The sequence below is a fragment of the Mus caroli genome, unplaced genomic scaffold, assembly GCF_978045245.1.
Source record: "Mus caroli unplaced genomic scaffold, Mus_caroli_1 scaffold_11, whole genome shotgun sequence".
NCBI lineage: Eukaryota > Metazoa > Chordata > Mammalia > Rodentia > Muridae > Mus > Mus caroli.
Genome location: NW_028227266.1, coordinates 54,648,942 through 54,674,122, shown reverse-complemented (window position 1 = coordinate 54,674,122; position 25,181 = coordinate 54,648,942). Strand labels below are relative to the sequence as shown.

Sequence of the window (25,181 nt, the reverse complement as noted above, 5' to 3'; positions counted from 1 at the left end):
GCATGTATTCATATTAATTGAGTTGTGTTTTCATTGCTGGGGCATATTTGGGTTGGAGATTTACCACAAGAAACTGATGCTTTTTATTTTGGAAAACATTTTTTCCTTAATGAAGTATAGATGAAGGAATAGCTGGTTTATTCTTATGGCATGAAATAATGGAGGCTGAAGCTCAGAACTCAGCCTGCCATGACCCGGTAGTGTCCAGATTTCCTGCTAGACATTGCTAGTGTTTATTCACTAGTCCATGTTAATGTGCTAGATGCCACATACACACAATAGAAGAACTGTAGGATTTTTTTCAAGTCTTAACAGTCACTGTGTTTATCAACCATGTTATAGTATTTTACATATTTGTGCTGTTTATATTGATTTTTTTTATCCTTAGAACTACCTTGAGACATGAGCATCGTCTTTTACATAAACTCAGAGTCAGCATGTATAGACAAAATTTTAAACCTCCTGATTCCTTGTTAATATTCTGTCTGGTACTCTACGGAGAAAGCAATAATCATTTTATTACATGGTGATAGATGGTAAACTACTAGAATAGTAATAATTCCCTATTTATAAAGCGCTATCAATTTTTGAAAAAATTCATACTTAAAAGAATTTAGAAAGAAGATTCTTTTGTACTTGTTGAAGTTTCCTTTATTAGACTCATCCAGTCAGTAGACCAAGCTGACTGTGTGGGGGTACTGGATTGTCACTAAAGAAGAAAAGTAGGCCCCGCCATTGAAGAAGTTCAGCCATCAAGATACTGTTGACTTTCACTATACATGAGGACAGTGAGATAGGCTGAATTTGCTGAGAAAATTGGAAAATACTTTTTTTTTCCTGTTAAAAGGAGAATCCTGTGACTGGTCCCATCTGTAATTGTTCCCATCCTTTGTCCTTCATGAATACAGACGTAATCCCTGGATCCGCAGTAGACTGTTTCGAAGTAGCAAATTCACACCCATAGTGAGCAAAGAGAATGAGCCTTGGACTCAATGGCCTTCTTGAGCCTGTCTTCCTAAGCTCAGAGGACTTACTGTGAGCACCCTGTGGGGTGACAGCAATGCCATTCTGTTTGTGCTACATTATACCCAAATGTCAGTTAGCTATCGTGTTTCCTTCTCACCAAACAATTCCTACTTTTTAAAGAAAACATTAGCATGGACTACAAGATAGTGTAATCAAGCCATAGCGGCCAGCTCCAAAATTAATCAATATATAGTCAGTCTTTTGTGCTCATGTACTTTCTTTCCTAGTCATAGCTAAATGTAATGGGTCCATAATGAAAGTTTGTGAAATTACTGAGAAAGCACAGGGAAGAGAGTGCCTAAGCTGGTAAGTGGTGGAGGCTATCATGAAAGGCTACACCAAGGAAATAATATCAGCATAGGCTTTAGGACAAGTAGAAAATGGAAAAAGAGCAACAGCAAGAACCTTTGATATTCCCAGTCAGAGGAGCAGCAGGTACACAGGGTTTCCAAAGGCATAGAGTGTCCCTGTGCTTGCCATGTAGTTTGTCAGGACAAGCATCAGTAGATGAGTGTACAAATGTGGTTTGGGGTCAAATCATGAATGGACATATGTTCCATACCAAGAAATTTGAAGCTGCCTTATGGGACAATGGGTAAGTTGGGATTTTAGAAGGAAAATCGCACCAGTATTACAGCCTATGATTTTAGAGTATTTGGAGAGCATGAGACCAGAGCTATAGCAATGGTTCAAATGGTATTGAAACCCTTGGTGATAATTTTAGCATGCCAGAAAGCCTTAGGAGTGACATTTTACAGGAAGAATTTAATAATTTACAGTTTCACCTCATGTGAATAACTTCATATGAACTGAGTCAAGAGAAGACTCTTCATATAATAGAACACAGAAGAAATGCAGGTGCTATTGACTGGCAGCATCTGGACTGTCATCCACAGCAATCCTGAGCACAGCCAGCCGTCAGTGTCACACTGGTGGACTGTCACTTTCTTTTTATGCTTGGCATTTCTTTAGTAAGCTTGCTATTACCATTCCCCATTCCCTTGCTGAGACTTATTTTATAGTGTTATTTTATGTGTAAGGCGATTTCATAATTGAGAATTAGGCTGAAAGCATTTGTGTTTCAATATGCATGAGTGCAGTTGCTCAGAAGGATTTTTAACCTCTCATTCATTGATTTTTGTTTCACATGAGGACAGGTGTTTTTAACTGCATGATGAGAATTACCCATCCCTTCTGATATACAGTGTTACACTGAAACTTTGATTCCATTTTGTATCTCTCTCTCTCTCTTTTTTAACTTCTTCACAGCTGACCAAAAAAAATGGCATCTGCAGTGTCAAAAATAAGAAGATAAAAACCCACATGATTTTACACTTCAAAATGATCCTATAGTTATTAGTATTTGTGTTTTTTAAAATCGTGTTTGAAGTTTATTACATTTATTAGAAGCAGGGGCAGGGTCACAGCACATATATGTACGTCAGTGGACCACGTGGAAATGTTCTTTCCTTCCACTGTGTGGGTCCCTTAGGTCTAACTCAGTTAATTGGGCTTGGTATGTACCTTTACCTGCTGAGCCATCTCTCTGGCCCAGTATGGTGGCTAGTTTTATGTCAGCTCGGCACAAGCTAGAGTCATTTGGGGAAAGGCAACTCTCAGTTGAGAAAATGACCTCTATAAGATCAGGATATAGGCAAACTGATAGGGTATTTTTAAATTAGTGATTAATAGGGGAGGGCACAGGCCATTGTAGGTGGTATCTCCTCTGTCCCACCCCATCCTAGGTTCATAATAGAATTCAAAATGATAAAGCCGTGATGAGCAAGCCAGTAAGCATTCCTCCAGGGTTCCTCCAGGGTTCCTCCAGCGTTCCTCCAGGCTTCTGCATGAGCTGCTTCCTCTAGGTTCCTACCTTGATTTCCTGCTCTGACTTCTTACTACAAGCTGTAGGCTGAAATAAACCCTTTCCTCCTCAAGTTGTTTTTGGTCATGGTATTTTTAATAACAGCAACAGAAACCTAACCATGACACCCAGCATATGTTTCTTAATCCCCTTTATCCTATGTATAGAAGATATGAACTGGGTACCTTATTAAGCTATGTTTAAAATAAAAAACAGAAAGAGATTTCTATTTAGAGCATTTAGAGATGCTTCAATTTGACATAGGTGGATTTCTTGTCTGACTTTAGGCTATGGTAAGTAGTATCTTTTCACGCAAGCAGTGGATTTTTCTGTGAAAGCATTTATTTCTTCTCCTAATTTTTGATAAATGACCATAATCTTTACCATTCATGGCAAATGTCCCATAGGTCTATTTTTCTATACTCTGGGTATTTAAAGATTGATATACTTTATTTATACTGCATTCAGAATGTAAACTACTTGTAGTTAATTAAGGTCCCCCAAAACCCTATCATTCAGCTTACCATATTTTTACTGTTTTGATTTCAAGTACCTAACTTCATCATATTAAGATTATTTGGGAATGGGAGAACTAGAGAAATGGTTCGGTGGGAAAGGGTACTTGCGATGCAAACATAGTTCGCTGTGACTGACGTACATGGAGTAGGAGATGAGACTGAAAATGCAGGCACGAGCTGGGGCGTTGAGAAATTTGCGAGTTATGCTTCAACCTCTACCCTGGGAGTGAGCCTGGGCTTGTTCTGTGTGTGGTTGGTTATCATTGAAGGCTTGATGAGTGCTGGTGCTTGATATAATAAAACGATTCATTTAAAAATACTAATTTTTCACAGCTGCACGGTACATTTGGGATGAGATGGGCAGATGTTGTAGGTTACTGGTCAGTGTGTTTGATAACACTTTGAATAGTGTGTGATTGCTTAGTGCTAGGTACTAGATAGTGAGTAAATGCTTCAACTTGCCCACTTTGTTTTTCACCTGGAAACATTTTGTTTTCAGATCTTGTTTCCAAAGTTTGGTAAGGACTGTTTTTCAGTTCATATAATTTCATAAGCACCTAGTATGAACTAGTAGACACTATCAAATATTTAATTATTATCATTTTATTCTTAAAACAATCCTATAAGGAATGTAGGGGTTTCTTCTATTTTGTACTTATATAATGTGCAGATAAGAAAGGTTAAATTTGTATAACTTTTCATATATTTATATAACTATATAACTTTTTTCTGATAACTACTGATAATCTATGTTTAGACTCTCCTTAATCACATACCCACCAAATCACATTGGAGCCTCTTAATTTGTGTGGTTGTGGAAGGTACTTTGTTCCCAAAGCCCTGCTTCATGCCAGATTCTGTGTGTTCGTTCTGTGAGTTAGCACTGGCACGGTGTTTCTCTCTTGAATGCAACAAGACTTTCTGGAGTTCTCTTCACCTTTCTTGGTTAGTTTCTTCATTATTCAGTTAGCAATTTGTGTTACATGTTTACAAAGTTGCTTAAGGACTCTCAGATTCTACAACTTAAATACTATTAAGCTTACCTGGAATCTACTAAAATATTTTAGAGATACACAACATATACAACTAGGGTTTCATGACTCAAAATTATGTGAAATATGGTTTATGTTTGTGCATTTTAGGATATGTGGTTCTAGCTGTTCTTCCAGCCCAGCATCACCCCTGATTTCCCCTTATTCCAAAAAATTCAACACTCACTCTTTGTTTCTGTATGTTAAGAAGTTTAGCCTTAGAAGGATTTTTTTAAAATCTACAATTTATTGCAAGCAGCCTCTGGGTACTTAAATCATCTTTAGCAAAGGTACACTATTCTTTGAATGTACTTTTTAAAGTAAAGAACAAATTTTATTTATATTAAAGAAAAGGATTACTTCTTAGTTACTTAGCCTACATCATTTAGTTTTTTTCTTTGTTTTATTAACCAACTAAAATACCTCTTGGCTGTTTTATTGCTTCAAAAATAGGACCAGCCAGGCATCTTTAATCTCACATCTCCCCCCCCCCCTTTTTAAGATTTATTTATTTATTTTATGTATGTGATATGCCGTCCATCAGATCCCATTACAGATGATTGTGGGCCACCATGTGGGTACTGGGAATTGAACTCAGGACCTCTGGAAGAGCCGTCAGTACTCTTAACCGCTGAGCTATCTCTCCATCCCCTAATCTCACATCTTTAATCTCAGCATTCAGGAAGCAAAGAAAACCATGCCTTCAAGTTTGAGGCCAATCTGGTTTACAAAGCAAGCTCCAGATTATCTAGGGCTACAAAGTAAGAGCTTGTTTTAAAACAAACAAATGAATAAAGAAAACAAAACCAAGTCCATGATAATAAAGCACTTGGACAGTGTGTCCTGAGTTTGATCCTTATCTTCAAAAACCAAAACCAACCAAAGAGTAACCAACATCTCTCAAACAGAGGAAGCCAAGGTTTGATTCTGCCTACAGTAAATTAAAGAGTAATTCAACTATCTGTAACTTATATATATTTCTCAGTTTACCTTTCTGTATGAAAAGAATGTATGAGTCCTGTTGGTTTAAAAAAAGAGTTGGAAGCAAGGAGTTAGAGCCACTTAAATAAGTTTTATTTTTCTTTCCATAATGTAGCATTTTCTTGCTTCACTTTTTATCAGTTTTCTGCTTTATCCTAACATTAAATCTTCTAATTTTGAGTCTTGCCATAGTAGCATGGAAAGGATAAAGATAAAGAGACATGCCCTTTTCACAGTGTTTGCCGGAGACCTGTGAATAGGAAAGACAGGTTGATAAAAAGCTAGATAAGGTCTTCATTTTATGATGAGAGTTTTGTAAGGTTTGGCAAATTGCTTAGAGTCAAAAGCTCTTGGTCACAATGGGATTCAGACAGATGTGCTGACGGGAGCCATGTGTCCCTTCTGTTATGTCACAGTGCTTTTCAGTTTATTTAACTTTGCTGTTCAGCCACTGATTACTGAAGGTGAGGACCAGGACTAAGATGGAGAGATAGGACATTTTATTTAAGGATGCTTTCTTTGGAGTTACAAGGAGAAAAAACCACCCTCTATTCTCTGAAAGTTTAGAAGGCTACAAAGGCAAGCCAATGCTTGCAAGCACTTAATAAGTGCCAGACTCTGTTGTACCATTTAACATGGGCTAGCATGTTCACATCATACTGGCCAAGTGTCATCTTCGATATTAGTCTTTATCTTTAAGATAGAAAAATAAGTGAATTATCCTAGATCACATAGTTAATTTGTAATAAAGGCAAAATTAAACCTCTGTCCTGGGAAAGATTAGACAGGCTACATCATACCTATTTGATTAAGATTTTATATCACATGAGCCAAGTACCTGGCAGTTGAGTCTGAGCATCTCTTTATACCCGTTAGTATTTGTGACTTCTAAACATTCTTAACTAGTAGTAATTGAATTGAGTCACTAGGATAATATTGCATCATAGTGTACCTATGCTCTTCCTTGTAACAAGCTGTAGCCATAGGTTTGGAAGCTTCCTGATCCCCTGGAGATGAGATTTTGAGTGAGCATGGATAGCAGCTGGGACAGACATAGCTGCAGGTGATAGAAGAGCAGTGAGACAGGAGACAAGTCTGAGTCTTTTCCGTTCCAGTATCCCTACTCCCTGTGTGCTGGACACATCCGTTACTTTTTGATTCATTTTTGTATCATGAGGTTGCCGATCTCATATGAAATTAGCCATTGCTTTCTCTGTTTCAGAAGTGAATAGCAAAGACTTCTTAGAGACAAGATACCTTCCGAGATCCCTTCATTGAATCTTCCCATATGACAGATAAGGGAAGAGTTCACACTTGTATAGCACATTAAATAATTCTCCGTTCTCTTGCATGTGTTAACCTCTTGCAAGCGTCCTCATGCTCTGCTGGGTTAAATGTTATCACTGTCATTGTACCCATGACCAAAGTAGCTGAGGGTCACATAGCTGGGCCTCGACTGAGGGACTTAGTACCTGTCTCAAGTTTGACATGCTTTCTTGCTTTAAGAGGATACAACTACATTTCCCTGATGACTAAGGATGTTGAACATTTCTTTCGGTGCTTCTGGGCCATTCGAGATTCCTCAGTTGAGAATTCTTTGTTTAGCTCTGTACCCCATTTTTAACAGGGTGATTTGGTTCTCTGGAGTCTAACTTACCGAGTTCTTTGTATATTTTGAATATTAGTGTGTGTTTGTGTGTGTGTGTATGTGAGGGGGGTGCGGGGAGAGAGAGAGAAAGACTAATCTTGCTGTAGGAAATAGTAAATTATGTTACTTTGGGAACTTTCTGTAAGTAGTACTGCATTCAGGAAAGGAATTTTTCTTTAAAATAATATGTCAGCTTACTATTTGATCAGAAAATATGTAGACTGTTGTTTTATTTTTTTTAACCTATTGTTATATGGTACTTGAAACTAGAAAGTGACAAGGCCTCTTCTCCTGAGTTGATTTTTAATTGTCCCTGGAAGCTTCAGTTTTGTTGTATCATTTCTACTCTAACCTGCTTCTATCTTCCTTACCAGATGACAGTTTTAGACACTACTGTAAGTTGTTCATTATCCAGGTGTGACTTAGTGGTCCTAAAGTAGTTGTGATGATGAGCTGAGGGATTTGAGTTTTTAAAAATGACTGCACTTTTTCCTGTGATATGTGAATTTCTTTGGTTTGACTTTCAGATTAAAGAGTTCTTGATCTAGGTTAGCTGCATGCCAGCCAGGCTTCCAGAGAGCTCTTCATTCAGGTTAAAACATTTTTTAAAAAGCTAGCATTCTTTGAAAGCAAGTACTTGCCCATAATCCCAGCACTTTGGAGGCTGAAACACAAGAGTTCAATACCAAGGTGGACAACAAAGTAGTTTCAGGCTAACTTGAATTATATAGTTAAACTGTCAAAAATTTCCTTTGGTATATGTCTATAGTCTTCTAATTAATTGAATAATAATTATTATTATTATACTTATATAATTAAAATAATTATTATTATCATTACCTTACTTTTGGCTTGAGACAACATCTCAATATGCAGCCCTAGCTTGCACAGAAATAACTATGTAGGCCAAGCTGACCTTGAACTCTCAGAGATCTGTCTCCCAGGTCCTGGAACTAAAGATGTGCGCCACCACTCCTGGGAGCATTTTAATGTAGAAGACATAGTTTTAATTTATAAAGGCTTTTGCCTTTAAAATATTTTTATAAAAATTATTTAAATCCTTTTTCCATTTCATTGATACATGAATAAATCTAATAGCATTAAGCAAAGTACTTTACCTGGAAGTTGATTAGTATAGATTTATATCTTTCTGTGTAATTTGTTTTTTGGGGCAGGTCACTTTACAAAAAAATTGATTGCAGTTCTTAGTGAACATATGAAACTCTTTAATTCTTATTTTTAATTGTATGTGTGCATATATGTATGTCCGTGTGCATGTATGTGTGTGTCCAATTTGTGCATGCATGTGGAAGCTTGAGGACAACTTTGGGTCTTATCCTCAGGAATGCTGCCCACCTTTGAGGCTGGGTTTCTCATTGGGCTGGAGTTAATCAGTTAGGCTTGACTGGATGACCAGGGATCCCCAGGGATTGACCTTTCTGTGACTTCTCAATATTGGGATCATAAGCACATGCCACCCTATTCTACATTTCTGTGTGGGTTCAGAGGAGCAAAGTGAGGTCCTTGCAGTAGCAGGGCTTTGCCATCTTAGCCCCAAGCTCATTTAGGTCTTCTTTGATGCCACTCATGTTCAGTAAATCTGAGAATGGCAGTGAAGAAATTATGGGATGCTGGTTTCTATCTGCATGTATGTTTTAGTATGATTGATCTAAGCACCCAAGCAACAAAATGTCTGAATGTTAGCTTCCTTTCTGAACAGGATATTATAAATTTAACATGGCACTAGAGTGGTCAGAGCAGAGGAAACTTGGAGTGAGTGGGTGTTATGAACATGGGCGTGGCCATTTTACAGACCTTAGCCTCAGACTCTTGGGAAGATGGCAAAGTCCCCCCTGCTCTGCCCTTGCAGGGGTGAGGGTCAGAGGAGTGGCAAAGCCTTCTTCTAGAATATGTGCAAATGTGAATAGTGAGTGTAGAAAATGTCCATCTAGCCCTCTTTCTCCTTCTGGACATTTACAGCCTGAAGACTGCTCCCCCACAGAGATTGCTACTGAGATTAGCCACCCTTGACTCCTTGTTCAGCTGTATATACTACTCCTGCTTCCTTGTGTATCTTGTTCAGCTTTATATACTACTCCTGCTTCCTTGTGTATCTGTGCAATGACCCTACTTCCATTGCTCAACTGTATGTAATAAATACACTGATGTACAGGATGTTGTGGTTTCTCCGCCAGAGAGCCCAGTCCCCTCTCCATCTGAGTCAGGTCTGTCCCTGAAGCCATGACAAAGATATGGCAATGGAAGTTATAGAAAGATCTTAATTAGTTTTCTTCTTTCAGATATACTTAACAGTTAAGCGATTCAGTATTACTCAGGACATCATTAATATCTTACTATGCTTGTAAGAATTCAAAGGGTTGAGTCCAATTTTCATAAATAGAAAGATAGGCAATGAACAAGGATTATAGGATCTATATTGACTTATATTTTGTAGCTCATTTTATAAATAGTTGCTCTGCTACTTGAATTTATCAGGGAAAAAAGTATCAAATAAATGTAAATATTCAAATACTAATTCAATATTTGGGTACCATGAATGCCACAATTTTTTATTTCTCAATGTGAAATTAGATTATTTTCACAGATACTTAAAGATTATTCTGCTGCATACAATTGAAAGTTATTGAAACAGATAATCATTTGCTCTTGGGCCTTTTAAAAATGAAAAATGTAGCTCCAACTCCAAATATAAACAAACAAACAAAAACCCCAAAGGCCATTAGCTGCAGTTTGTTTTCCTTGCATATGAATAAATTTGCATCAAAATGATATAAATTATCTTTCCAGCTTTGCTTGTTTTTTATATATTGCCAGAACATTTTGATTCAAGATTTGATATTCTGAAATGTGGCTGTTCTGCAGATTTACAAGAACAATGAAAGACTATTAAAAAGATCAGGGAGTCCACATCCCTTGTTTTATTAAGATTCATTCTTGTCATAGATTCCATTAGCTTGGACAAATATATAATGACACATTATAATGTGTACTTTATTATAATGTCATATAGAGGACTTTCATGACCTGAGACCTTCAGTGTCCTGTTTAGTCATCCCTCGGTCCTCTCCCATTGTTTTGTTTCTGTTTCTTCTGTTTCCATAGTTCCATAGTTAGATGCAAGCCATGTGGTCAGTTCAGTTTGACTTGTTTTTAACCTATTATAGGTAAAGATACTATGACTTTCTTTTTTCACAAAAGATTCTTGCTGGGCTGTGGAGGTCACACCCTTAGTCCCAGCACTGAGGAGGCAGAGGCCAGTGGATCTCCGAGTTCAAGGCCAGCCAGGGCTACTCAGAGACACCCTGTCTTGAAAAACCAAAGTGTTGGGGTAGGGGTGGGGGTATAAAATGATTTTTACTTTTAGATAATGTAAGTAAGCCTTATAAAAGAATTCACAAATTAGGAAGTTACAGACATAATGCACAGAGGCCTGTTAACACTAGTCCCTTTATTAGTTACACCTTATTTGACTAATACAGTATTAAAGGCAAGAAACCAATATTGGTGCAAATGAGTATATAGTTCTGTGGCATTGCATCACACCTAGATTCCTGTAGCCAACATTGCATTCCTTTGCTATATATTATCTTTTTATGTAGCAGTGCCCCTTGCCCTTGTCTGTGGGGGACACTGGGCGGGACCTCCAGTAAGTAGCTGAAAGCAAGGCACTTGTCATACTATAAATAAACCATCTTCTGTCCCTATTGCAGATCTTAGCAACTCAGCATGGAACATTCTTTGTTAAATTGAAGACTTTCACCGTTTCACTTGAAGTTCCCTTATGGCTTCTCTTTGGTGTTTCTGAAGTGTTAGCCTCATTATTGTTAATGAATTCTCTTTCATCCTTTGCTTCAGTACTGATTTCTGTCTTTTGTTCAGTCTAGCCACAGATTTCTTAGTGCTATTAATACTTGCTCAAAAAAAAAAAAAACAGTCTTCAGTTTCATGGATTTTTCTCTGGTTTTTGACTATTTTATTTATTTGTTTAGTTTTTGTTATTATCCACTTATTTTGATTTAATTTGCTTTCCCCCCGCCCCCATAGAATCTTAGGCAATTGCTTTTAGTCTTTTACCTCCCTAATAAAAGTAGAAGAAACTATAAATGTGCCCAGAACATCTTAGGAGAAGTATCTCACAGATTTTGTATTTAGATTTTCACTTTTATTTGACTCAAATTATTTTATATTTTCCTATGATTTTCTCATTTACTGTATAGATTATTTTAGAAGTATATTGTTTGATTTCTGAATGTTTGGGGCTTTGTAGAATCTCTCTCTTGCTGTTTTCTGACTTGATTTCATGTGGTTTCCGTTCCTTTGGTTTATACAGCCTTATTCTTGTTGAGGCAGCGGTGTGTTCTGAGAAATGCCTTGGTCATCCTAAAGGCACCGCGCTGCTGTGGACCAGTGTTGAGTGATGCTCAGAGCTGAGCGATGCTCAGTGTTCAGTGATGCTCAGCTTTCTCAGATCTCCCTTCTGTGTGTTTGGAACACTTGTTCTTTTAATTCATGGGAATCTGGTGTCTTCAGCAGTGCTGGCATCTGCCCATGGTTTCTGACAGCTTTTGCTTCACTCATTTTGTACCTCTGGCGTGTACACTTAGGATTTCCCCACTTTTTGAATACATTCTCTTGTAGACTCTAAAATGCCCTTCAATCTCTGACAATAAGTCTTCTACTGTACTTTAAATGGGGCTGTTCCATATTAACATTAAAGGTTTTTTTGTCTTTCTAATTTCAACCTGTTGCCTTATTTGTGTGTGTGTCGGGGGATGGGGGGAAGAGCGAGGGGAATAATATATGTTTGGATCTTAAACTTTTTATGTCTTAATTATTTACTTGGAGATTTTGTTGTTGTTTTGTTTTGAGACATGATCTTGCTATGTAGCCCAGGCAAGCCCAAACTCAAAATTCTACGTCCCATTCCTCTTACATGGGTCACCATGACCCAGTTATAAATTTGGCCCTATACATTGAAGATTTAGAGCAAGACATATACGTCTGTGGTAGTAGAGCACTTGCTTAGCATGTACAAGGCTTTGGATTTAGTCCTAGCTCGATATGGAAGAGAATTTATATTTAATATATTAATTGTTTTTGTATTGAATCTGTCCTCTCACTAGTTTGTTCTCTGTTACTCATCCCTTCAAAGTAATCGTGCTGTTAGATTCCATTTAGTTTCTTCTCTTGGTTCATTTGGGCCCCCATCAGTTTATTTTCGAGTCTATGTCCTTGGCTCTTGTTGTTTTAGTTCTTGCTCTATGAATGTAATACATCTCTTTTCTTAGAACGGCATCACATCGTGCCTCATAAGATGTGGTTTTTACAAGAGTGGTCTTTTTCACTATGTCAGTTTTTGGTTTTTCTTTTGATTTTTGGTGTGTGTGTACATGTACGTGTGTACAATGATACACTTGTCAAGATCGAAAAGCCAGTTTGTGAAGTAACTTTGTGGAGTCCTCTATCATGTGAGTCCTGGCCATCAACTCTTCAAGCTTGGTGGCAAGTGCCTTCACTCCCTAAGCCATCTCTCTAGCCTACCCTTTTTCCTCCACTCTTGCTCTCTGCACTTCCCTTTGGGTAATTTTGTTGCTCTGTCTGTAAGTTCACCAATGCCTCTTTTCTTCAGAATATAAACTATTCTTTGTCTATTCCATGCAATTTCCTCTTAAATCTTACATTTTTATTTGTTAGTTTTGTTTTGAAAATCTTCAAATTCACTTACACTCACCGTGTTCCTGTTTTCATTTATATCCTGGACCATTCGAAGAACAGAATTAAAGAATCACTTTATATGTTTTGCCTGCTAATTGTCTCATTTCTTAGTGTCTCTAGATGGATATTTTTCTGGTTATGAATTACAGTCTTACTGCCTCTTAAAATATCCAGTAGTTTCATTAAATGACAGATAGCTGTGAATTTTCTATTCCTAGGTTTTAAATTTTGTTTCTTTAAAGAACATTGGACTTTCCCTGAAAGACAACTTGCTAATTGCATACCAATTTGTTCCCTTCTAGCCTAAGCTCAGATGACTTCCATACAAGTCCAGAGTAGCCCTCTCCTCCCCACCCCCAAGACTGTGATGTGTCTGTGATGTGGCCCATCTGTGGTCCTCCTGGTTGGTTTGTATATTTAGTAAGGTTTTTCCCTTCATGCTAGAGAGAATTTGTTAATTTTCTGCTCAGTGTCATCTTTGAGAATCATTTATGTTTTTATTCCTTGGTAACTTTATTTCCTCGGACTTTCATCCTTTCGAGAAACGCTACCGTTGCATACAAGTGTTCGTGTGGCTGACACTCAGGAACCCGGTTCCAATTCTAGGAACCCGTTCGCTCTCTCAGCAGCTCTGCTGTGTGATCTCCAGCCACACAGGCCTCTTCTCAAGTTCTGCTCAAGTCAACAGGATTACAAGGCTCTGTTTGGTTCTTACTGTGCTGCAGTGGAAACCGCTTCCTGCCAGAGAGGGAAGCTCTGTTTCTTCCTTCTCTGCAGTCCTGGTCCCCACGCCTGAGTCTGAAATGGTCTTTTCCTGTTTTCTTTACCATGTGGTTCTTGTTTGCAGTGGGAGGATCATTCCGGACGTGTTTACTCCCTCGTGGTCAAAAGAAGATGTGGAATCATTCTAGAACGAGTTATAACACCTTTGCAAAATTCCAAAGCTCTCAGATTCCAAAGCTATTTTTAATCACTATTGTTATGAATAATCTTGTTTCTACTGTGGAAAATGTTATTTACATTTCAACTCAAAGAGCCCATTACAACTTTAAATCAGAACTGGTCAGAAGACAATGATTGTCATACCTAACAAATTTTATAAATCAACAAAAAAGGGTTTTTTTTTTTTTTTTAGTATAAAACTGACTTCATATTATTGGATAATAACTGTAAATATAAAAATACTATTTAATGTTTCCTTACAAGTATAAAGGTATAAAGTAACAGTGGGTAAGGACCTAAAATAAACTATTTGACCTAGAGTTTATTTAATTTTTTTCTCATAATATATTTTGATCATGTTTCTCCCTCCTCCCACACTCTGCCCAGCTCCCTACTCACCCAAACCTATCTCCTCGCTATCTCGTTGTCTCTGTCTCTTACTCTCACTCTATCCAAAGAACAAAAAGAAATAAAACAAACAAAAATGCCCACTGAGAAACGCCCATTAAGGCCGTTAGCATTTTAAAACGTATTTCCTCTTACATTAGAGGATAGTGATACTGAACTGAACTTAGATTGTGTCAGGAATTGGAAAACATTAATTATAAAGGGAGACTTTGCAGGCAGTTAGCTTACTATGCTCTGATCGCTACTTACCCTCGCCCTTATATAGTTCAAAGGCAACCGTAGATGATACATAAACAAAAGAACTGGCTGTGTTCTTAGGAAACCTTATTTTTAGATAATGAACTTTAAATCTCATATAATTTTTATGCTCAAAATACTCTCCTTTTGATTTTTTCAATTGTTTTAAAATATAAAAACTATTTTTAGCTTGTAGACTATAAATAAGCAGGTGGCAAGTTTGGCTTGGCTCCTAGCTCCATGGCTTTGACTGTCCCTGCTCTAACTATAGTTTCCAGTGAGATGTTGGATCCCCAGGAGATTGTTGTACTTCAGTTGTGATATTTTTACTTAAAACTATTCCCTATTATTAAGTTTAATAATAAAGCAAACATGTTTGGGTCTATAGGACTTTTGAGAGAGACTGTAGTACAGAAGTTATGTTAGAAGCCGGACACGATGGCATGTGTCTGTATTCTCAGTTACTCAGGCTGAGCTGTGGAGTTTGATATCAACCTGAGCAGCATAGTGAGTCAGTCAGTGTCTGTCTGTCCCTCTTTCTCCCTGTCTCTTGTCCCTCTCGATAGCTGTCTTTTGCCACTTTGTGGGGTCTTCTTTCTTCCACCATTCTCCACCCTTTCAACTCCTAATACTATGTTGGAGAGAAAGATTCTTAAATCTAATTTCTTTCTTTTTGTTTCTTCTTCGACCATGACTACTACCAAACAGCAACCAACCCTCCCAAATGACCAACTATGACCAGCCCTGGCCTTTATATACCTTATGAAAAATCCCCAGAATTCCAAATGCCACATATTGCAGAAGCTATCTGCAATTATTTGCAATATTAATATTGCAAAACCATGCCTCTGTTAGAGCACAAGACAATTCATAGTCAGCTGCTAGGGACACTGAAGCAGCACACCCCACACCTGGGACTAGACTGTAAACCTATTATAATAGTTCTGTTTTTTTTTTTTTAAAGAAACCAAAATTCTGTCTTTGTCTCTCTGTCTGTCTCTGTCTCCCTGACACATACTCCCTTACACACGCACGTATACACACATGGTGGCAGAGGCATCTGGCATCCTCTGTTAGGAAGAAAAGAGAGGCAAATTCTGTTGTTCAATTTACTTTTGGTCCAGTATCCCAGTCCTTAATTGATGGCACTGTCATTTAGAGTAGGTCTTCCCACCACAGTTAACCCAGTCTAGAAATTTTCTTACAGGCTTGTCTCCTAGGTTTATCTAGATCTGTCCAGTTGACATGACAGTCACTGCTGTCCATCACAGTTATTTTGTGATGAAGTTGACTTTGCTTTAATAAACAAAAGGTTCTGAGTTAGAGGCCAGCCTGGTCTACAAAGTGAGTTCCAGGACAGCCTAGGCTATACAGAGAAACCCTGTCTCGAAAACACCAAAAAAAAAAAAAAAAAAGAAAAGAAAAGAAAAGAAAAAAAAAAGATTTTTGAATTTCATATCGATTCCACTTAAAGATTCTGGATTTTCTATCCCAAGTTTTCAATCCTGGACCAAAGCTTCTTTGATTATTGCCTGCTCTTCTGGAATGCCTTCTACATATCTTGGTTGGCCCATAGAATAGAAAATATATTTGAAAGCCTTGATTGTCCTGAACGCACTAGCTTTGTAGACCAGGCTAGCCTCAAACTAAGAGATCTACTTGCTTCTGCCTTTGCCTCTTGAATGCTGGGATTAAAAGCATGTGCCAACCACCACTTGGTTTTAAACATGTTTCAAACAGAGTTTGTTCTTGTCTTTAACACCAACTTTAACCATAGCAAGTTCTAAATATATAATTTATTTATATGTGGTTGGCTGAAAGATGAGTAAGTAAAAAGAACCTGTTGCATAATTTGTGCTGATATCTAATATGCTAACATGTAAGTCATCAACAGTACAATGTAACTAACTATACACAGACATACTTACTCTTTAGTCATTTTAGAATGTATGTGTGTGTGTGTATACATGTGTGTGTGTCTGTGTGTCTGTGTGGAGAGATAGAAAGAGAGTTATAAAAATACTTTATTTCCTGGATGATTTAAGACTAACTTACTAACTTTGTGACCCACTACCTCCGAATCTGTGGGTTGTGATCCTTTTGGCAAACTTCTATCTCCAGAACTACTTATATTACATTTCATAACAGTAGCAAAGTTTGGTTTGGGGTCACCACAACATGTGGAACTGTACTAAAGGAGTTATCCCAGAATTAAGGGGAAAACTGAAACATAGCCTCCCTGATTAAACAAGGCTGCAGTTTCTAGAAGCTCAGTGTTTAACTTCATGTCAGCAGAGAAATGAATGTCATTCAAGAAAGAAAGAGTCTGTAGTGACTGCAGGACACTATCCATACTGTTCCAGGTCACATGTGATGAGACAGATAAATTACCATATAAGAGGGAAGAAATCTAGATGTTGAGGTTAGTAAACATTAACTTAAAAATCAGCTATTTTAAGTGTGGCTAAGAAACTTGAAATAGGGCTGTGGGACATCTCAGTTGTTAGAGGAACTTGCTGCTAATCCTGAAAACTTGTGTTTAATCCCTGGAACCCCTGAGCTAGAAAGAAAGGACAGACTCCTGCACGTTCTCCTTTGACCTCTACATCCAGCCTCTCCAATAAAAGTGGGAGGAAAGGAACCAGAATTTGCACAAGAAGTTCTCTAACTTCTGCTCCGCAGCTGTATCCTGCAACCATGGGCTCTCAGTGTGGTACCAAGACCAGGCTTAGACTCAGGCCTTAAAGTCTTTCTATCTCAGATTCTTAAGTAGTGGCACCACCCAGCTTTAAAAAGTTCTCACCTCAGAAATCAGTTTTCAATCAATGTGTTCTTTGAAAATAAAACAAATATAAATTCAGACAAGTGAAAAATTAGGTAGTCCCTAGTCAATATAAGTACACCATTAAAATGCTGAGAATTTTTAAACTAACAGACAGTAAGTAGTATTAGATTGAAAGGTGGTTCTATAAAAGAGACGGAACCTCTCAAGTAATAAGTAAATAAAATAAATAAAAGACAGTTGACTGTGGTTTTATAATGTATATAGCAGGTTAATTCGTGATTACAGTATACAAAGGGAGAATTACAGTATATGGGTGATATTTCAAGATTCTTATTTGCTTGTTAATAACTTTAAACTATGACAATTTGAGAATGTATATTGTAATCTCTAAGCTGTTGAAAAATATTTTACTGAAATCAAGGCAATGAAAGATAAACAAAACTAACAAGGGACAGAAACAGTAGAAATAGGAAACATTTAAATGGTAAAACATTTTGCACCCAAGCATTTCAGAATTTAAATGAAGTATAAATGGATTAAACTCTCCATTAAGAGTCAAGTTTCAGAGTGCATAAAGATTTAAGGCCCTAGCTGTATCATATCTACAGATCAGACATTTAAAATGAAAAGATTGAATTAAACACATTTATAGCACTTTCCTTTTATGTTTTCATTTTATGTCTATTATACTTGGTCATCAGCAAGTTCAGGAATAAGATATTCAGCAGAAATCATTTGGGGGGCTTTTAGTCAGGTACTGAAAGAGCAGCCAACACCTGTCCTTGGGGAAATTACTTTTCTGTCACTGAGTACTTTTTTTTTTTCAAGACAGGGTTTCTCTGTGTAGCCTTGGCTGTCCTGGAACTCACTCTGTAGACCAGGCTGGCCTCGAACTCAGAGATCCGCTTGCCTCTGCCTCCCAAGTGCTGGGACTAAAGGCATGCGCCACCATGCCCGACGAGTACTTTTTTTATACTTGATTTTAAAACTAAAAGTTGCTTAAAGTACATTTTTCTTTTCTAAGGACTTACAGTGGAAAGATGACTAAATAATTTTGTCACCATTCTTCAAGACTTACATATTTTGGTAATCCTTACATCCTGCTTAATACTGTGTCACATGAATGTTTAAACACTGTAAAACATTAAGAGGACCACAGCTGTGTTCAATTTAGATAGCTTTTGATAGAGCTATGCTCCAAAGCCTCTCTCTTTTTTTTTTTAAGTGCTTTTTAAAATTTAAAATGTATTGAAGGATTTAATTTTATTCTATGTAAGCATAATCAGAAATCTTTTTATATTTTGGTTCTGAGCCTATCCGTTAACGGCTGAGCCATCTCTCAATCCCCAGGAATCATTTTAGAGTAATAGTAGTCATCTTTCACTTTCTCTTCTAGTCACTTTTTTATGAGTGTTGTGCCAAAACCAAACTGGGGATTTGGCCAGTTTAGAATTCTTAAATTGAATGCCCAAGAGTCAGAAGTAGAGTTTTTTAAAAATGTTAATTTTTATAACTATTTTCAGCTTGTTCATAAATATATTTTATGCTTAAATTTCACATTGCTAACTGGCTAATTAAATATTCTCATTTGGAGATAGCTGGAACAAATATTTTCCATTCAATAGATAGCCACATGTTTCTTGTAAAAAGAGTCTTAAGGACAATCAAATAACATTTTCAAAAATCTTTGTCATCAGTATTTTGGTTCTTGAAGATAACTTGTTTTTTTGTTAAGTATGACAGGGGAGTTCTCAGGTGTGTGAGGTTGTATTTGTCTCCACCTAAATAAGAAGGTTAAATCTTAAATTAATTAGATTATTCGTGACTGCTGAATGAGGGTAAAATTCAGAATATCCAAGGACAAAGAAACAAATGCAATGTATTTAAATTTCTCTGCCTTTTATCTAACTTGTTTTTTTTTTTTCTCTCTCTCTCTCCTACAGTAAACATCGGTACCTTCAGAATATAGGAATGAGAGGCAAGGAAGAAAGGACATTCATCATACGAAGATTTGAATCACTTTGAAACTGTAAAGGGATGTAGCACTTGCTGCCGAATGACCTTGCTCACCAGAATGAAGGAAGTGCTTCAGCATTAAATGGTAACCATAATTCTCCTATCGTGTTGTTCCACGAGCGTTTTAGAGCACTTGAAAGACTCCTTCCTAAGTTTAACTGTTGGTCATCATCTACTGTGGAAGACCCTGTTAATCTTACAGCGTAAGGGAGTTGGGCTTAATTGGTCCTTCCTGCTTGTTTAGAAGGATTGCGAGGCTTTACTCCTGCTTCTCAGCAAGAACCAGAAGCTACTTGAAGAGCAATATGGTCTGTACGTCTGTCACCCACCCTTCACCAAGTATGCTCTCCCTCGCCAAAAGGGAAGCTCAGTGCCCGAAGGATTTAGTAGTTCTTTCCATAGACACCCGTCTTCTGAGTTACATTTTAGTTTCCTTACTTTATATCAGATTTGTTCTCTTATGTTTGAAATTTTAATTTCATATTTAGTTTCTTTTTTGGCCCTTTCTACCTTAAAAGAAAAAAAAAGTTCAGGAATTGAAAAGGAAAGGCATGAACATCTAGAATAGAAACAATATTTCTTTTTGAAGATCCTGTGAACATTCTTCTCCTCTTGATACTTAAAAGCCTGTTAGGTGGCAGGCAGGGCTGAGCACACATTTGGGAAGACTTGGGATAATGAGTTGCTTAACTCTTGATCTTGGGCCATTGTTTGAATGCATGTTTATAAAGATTCATGTTTACAGCTTTTTCTGGTATTTGTGTGTGGTCTGTGCATACGTGTGCATACGTGTGCGTGTGTATGGTATGTATCTGTGAATGCGTTCCCAAGGTTGACATCAGGGATCTTCCTCAGCACTCCTCTCCTTATGGACTGAGACAGTACCTCTGTTTCATTTCTTTTGCAAAAGCAACTCAAGGGAGAAATGGTTTATTTCTAGCTGTGAGTTCCAGAGTAGAGTCTCTCATTGCAGCAACCTGAAGTAGCTAGTCACATCCATAGGACGAGCACACAGGGCATGAATGCACACATTCATATGCTCAGCTCAGCTTACATTCTCCACAGTCAGGATCTCCCTGCCTAGGGAATAGTGCTAGCCCATAGCGGGTGCGTCTGTCTTCTCCTCAGTTAATGTAGTCAAGATAATGCCCCAAAGATGCGACCGTAGGCAGGCCTGATCTAGACAGTTCCAGAAACTGTCTTCCCAGGTGATTCTAAGTTGTGTTGTTAGTTGTTAGTTAAAATGAACCACCAGAAGTAGAGGTTCTCAGTTGATCCCAGAGCTTGCCAGGCTATTCATAGGCCTTCTGTTTAACTCCCAAGCTCTGCTACGACAGGAGGGCTTTTACACCTATGCAGCATTTATGTGGACACTCTGAATATGAATGTACATCTTCGTGCTTACAAGGCAAATGCTTTATCAACTGGGTTCTCTCTCTAACCTCAAACTGTAACTTTTATTGTCACTGGTTGTCATTTACTTTTGAGTTGTAACCATTTGCTTGCTTGAGTACTATGCATTAGTAAATGAGAATAATTGACTACATCTATTTCCATGTTGTAAAATGCAGGGAATGTGAAAAGCTAATCAATGGACAGTACTATGTACTAGTCCTGAGTATGTACTAGTCCTGAGTATGTACTAGTCCTGAGTATGTACTAGTCCTGAGTATGTACTAGTCCTGAGTATGTACTAGTCCTGAGTATGTACTAGTCCTGAGTATGTACTGGTCCTGGATTATGTACTGGTCCTGGATTATGTACTAGTCCTGGATTATGTACTAGTCCTGGATTATGTACTAGTCCTGGAGTATGTACTAGCCCTATAGTATGTACTAGTCCTGGGTTATATACTAGTCCTGGATTATGTACTAGTCCTGGAGTATGTACTAGTCCTGGAGTATGTACTAGTCCTGTACTATGTACTAGTCCTGTACTATGTACTAGTCCTGGATTATGTACTAGTCCTGGATTATGTACTAGTCCTGGGTTATGTACTAGCCCTGATGATTCCAAGATACGTAGGACTTGTTTTAAGGAAATTGTTTAAGTTCAGGAATAATGTACCAAAGCATGAATAGGTATTCTAATTACTATTTTCTGCACTGATTTAAGAAGAAAGATTTTAAAACATTCTCCAATTCTACTTGTAATTAGAGCTTTTCTGTCACCTTGTCTTTCATAGCCACATAGTCACATTCATCGCTTTGTAAATGTCCAGTTAATTCTTTCTGGTCTTCTGCCACTATTAAAAACAAACAAACAAAACCCTTGCATTCTAGGAAGCAACCTTTCAAACACAGCAGAGATTGAAGTACTCAGTGTTCACGCATTCAGGTGTAAAAATGCATGAAAAGCAATGAAGTCTCCATTAATAAAGTAAGCTTATTATATTTTTAGTCTATCTACTCCTATAATCTTTAATAATTATCTTTAATAATTCTTATTAGCAAACTGAAACCATACAATGTTGTCAGGTTTTATTATAGTATGTTTACCATATTTTTTAGAATTCCTAATGTCATTTAAATCTATTTCTCAATGTTTTTCACTAACTTTGGGCAGGATCATTAAATTCACAGTATCAATTGTACTTTTCTAGCCATTAGTTGGCATGTTATAAACTACTAAATTTGCTATCGTGGGTAAAAAATTAATAGGGAAGAATTTAAAACTTCACTTCTCTACAAAGTAAAGCATGAGTGTTGCTTCTTCTACCTAGCCCAGTGCTGAAGTTGTGTCCCACGTCCAGGAGGTACATAAAGAGCCATCTACATCTATATGTTATCATCTAAGCCAGATGTCGCAAATATACAGTCTAAAAAGATTCGAACAAGATTTAGTTGTTCAAATTTAAAATCAAACAATCATAAGAAACTTAGATCTTTAGTTCAACAAAGTATCATGGCCTCTTTAAAGAAGATAAAATGTAAAGGGTGACATTCTAGCTATGTAATATTAAGGTTAAGTCAAGCTTAACTTCCATGCTTAAGTCAAGTCAAGCGTCAGGTGTTAAGTTCATTTCATTAGCTGTAAGCTGTGGTCCTCATAGATGGGAAAGAGTACACCGAACAGCTTTAGCTTGACTTAGACTTGACCTTACACTTGTCACATTTAATAGGCCTCAGAAGCATCCACTGCAGTACCTAAAATTAGGAAAACCATCCATATAGAGGGAAGCCCATGTTGAATTTGCTCAGTCAAAACAACTTAAATAATAACAGTAATTAGTGTTACTGAATGTTTATGGGATGGCAAGCATTGAGATTAGCCCTTAATATGCTGTGTGTTAACTACTTTTATATTGCTGTGATAAAACTCCCTGTTGAAGACAATTCATATGAAAAGAGTTATTTGAACTTATGACTCCAGAGACTTAGTGTCCATGCTGGCAGAGCAAAGGAAAAGGAAGTTGAGGGCTCACATCTTGAACCACCAATAGGAATTATTGGGAAAAAAAACCTTGAAATAGCAGTCTTTAAATTCTCAAGGCCCTCTTCCATGACATGCCTCCTCCAACAAAGCCACACCTCCTAAGCCTTCCCCAGCTAGCACCATCAATAGGGACCAAATATTCAAATGCCAGAGATGATGGGATTTTAATTTTCTTTTTAAAAATCTTTATACAATATATTCTGATCAATTTCCCCTTTCAACATCTGCTCTCAGATCTTCGCCACCTCCTCATCTCCCAACTCCTTAACGTACCTTTTTCCAGAGTTTTAGAAAACAAACAGGCAAATAAAAATCAGAATAATTATAGTAAAAAGAAATACACAAACACATACACAAAGTCTAACAACACAAAATCAGAAACCATAGTATACAAGCAAAATGCTAGTAAAACAAAAAAAAATGTCCAAACAAAGCATTGTAAGACAAGTCTACAAAAATACCTGAGTTTGTTTCATATTGGCTACCTACTTCCTGGCATGGAGCCTACTCTTAAATGTGGCTAATATGCCTAGTGAGACCCTGCTGGAGAAAGCTAATATTTCCTTTCCAAGTGGATGTCAGTTGGAGATAGCTTTTTATTTAGGAGTGAGAGCTTGTGTTCACTTCCCCTCTCAGTATTAGGACCCCATCTGGCTTGAACCTGTGCAGACCCTGTTCCTGCTGCCACAGTCTGTGAGTTCAGCAGTGCATTAGTCCTGTGGTATCTGGAACACATTGATTCCCTGGAGTCATCCTTTCCCTCTTGCTCAGAATCTTTCTGCCTCCTCTCCTACATACCTCTCTGTGCCCTGAGGGAAGGAATTTGGTGAAGGCATCCCATTTAGTACTGAGTGTTCCAAAATCATCCGCTCTTTGCACATTGAGGACATTTTATTCAAACCAGCATATGCTGCTTTAGAGTTTTTTTTTTTTTTTTAAAGAAAATGCCATTCTCTAGATGACTTAGAAACAAGAGAAATTTGTCTCTCATGCTTCTGAAGGCTAGAGAGTCTGTGATAAAGGCACTTATGGACTAGAGTCTTGTGAGAGCATGTATCTTGGCTCATGAATGGCTTCTTGTCACTGTGTCCTAGAAGGCACAAACAGGTTTCTAGCCTTCCTTGTCTGAGAGCACTAATCCATTAATCAGGACGCTACCCTCTTGACCTAATTACCTGTCAAAAGCCTCTCTTCCAAGTACTAAAATATTGTCAACCTAGAATGTCGGAGAGATCTAAGTGTTGATTCTGTGACATGTGTGTTATGCTTAACTCTCCTGACCCTGCTTGACTTAGGGTTTATTGAAGAGTACCATTTTGCTTTTACAGGGAAACTTATCCTCAAGAAGTTAATTGAATTGATCATTATCAGATGACTAAAGATAGAAGTAGGCTGTCCTGACTTTATACCCTGAACTCTTAGCCATGAGTCCACCTTGACTTATTCTACTTTGTAAAGATTCCAACTGGACTTGTTTGTTTTGTACCTAGTTGCACATGTGAGACAATCTTGCAATTAGCAGCAGTCTTGACGCAAATAGGCAAAACTCTTTTGAAAGATATATAATTGTTTTTTTCTGAAACATCTGTTTTACTTTATCAGTCTTTTTGTTTCCTCAATAGCTTAAACATACTCAGTATGTATACTTATAGATTATCATGTTAACTGGACAGTTGTGAAAGGTAATCACCAAAATATCAATTAATATTGAGTAACAGATCTGGGGCCAGTTTTACATTCCTTATAACATTATAGAATTTTTAAATGTTTGTATCCAGTTTGTGCTATAAATATTATAAAAGAAATGTTATTTTATATAGAAATGTAACCAGAACTTCAGTGATATTCAATTAATAGTGGAGATGTGTTTTTGAGTTATGGCTTTATTCTTGCTAACTAGTGTGCCCCTGATGATACCTTAAATCCTGTGTTTTAGAAGAATGCGGCTATCATTCTTTACTTTCAGATGGATTTTTCTAGATTTTTGTTAACATGTAGCCACTCTTAAGTTGTTAAAATTCTTTACTATTGGAATAATTGCCACAGAAATACTTCCCAGTAGAGTAAATTACGAAGAAATGACTGTATCATGGAGAAAGCCTGTCTCTATGCTTGCATGCCCAGCAAGGCAGTGCTGAACAGTACTGCACAGTAACACTCTCGTCACGCCGTCTGGGAACAGTTCCCCTTGTGAGAATACCAGGGTAAAATGACCCTGAAACTGGTCAGGTTTCTCTGGACAGTTCTGAGGGTTTGACTTGGTTTGGTTTGATGGTGTTCTGTTGTTGTTTGGAGTTGTTTTGGGAGTGCCTCACGCTGGTGAGGAGTGCTGGCGGAAGGCAGGCCGGGTAACAGTTGTGACTGAGATGATTAGTGCGGATGTGCAGAACACACGTTCATCATCTGATTCAGTGTGCCAACTGTAACAAGAAGCAAATGTTGAAGTTGATTACAGTTGAAATATGTCTAAACGTATGAGTGATGGAGGAACGCAGTTAAGTGCAGAGACTGCTTATTTCTACCCGGAAGGGAAATTCAGTCTCTAGTTTTAAAT

General features: G+C 37.5%; 1 protein-coding gene across 4 annotated transcripts in view; it reads left to right on the top strand.

Moving 5' to 3' along the window:
• Nucleotides 1-25,181, top strand: part of Peak1 (pseudopodium enriched atypical kinase 1) — a 219,129-nt gene that overhangs the window by 83,272 nt on the left and 110,676 nt on the right. For 3 of the 4 annotated variants that reach the window (XM_021173067.3, XM_085844652.1, XM_085844653.1), the window contains one exon: nucleotides 19,120-19,277. The gene's annotated coding sequence lies outside the window, so the exon portion shown is untranslated. Of the gene's footprint in view, nucleotides 1-19,119; nucleotides 19,278-19,309; nucleotides 19,501-25,181 lie in introns of those variants that run through there. The other variant, XM_029482036.2, reaches the window with a different exon arrangement.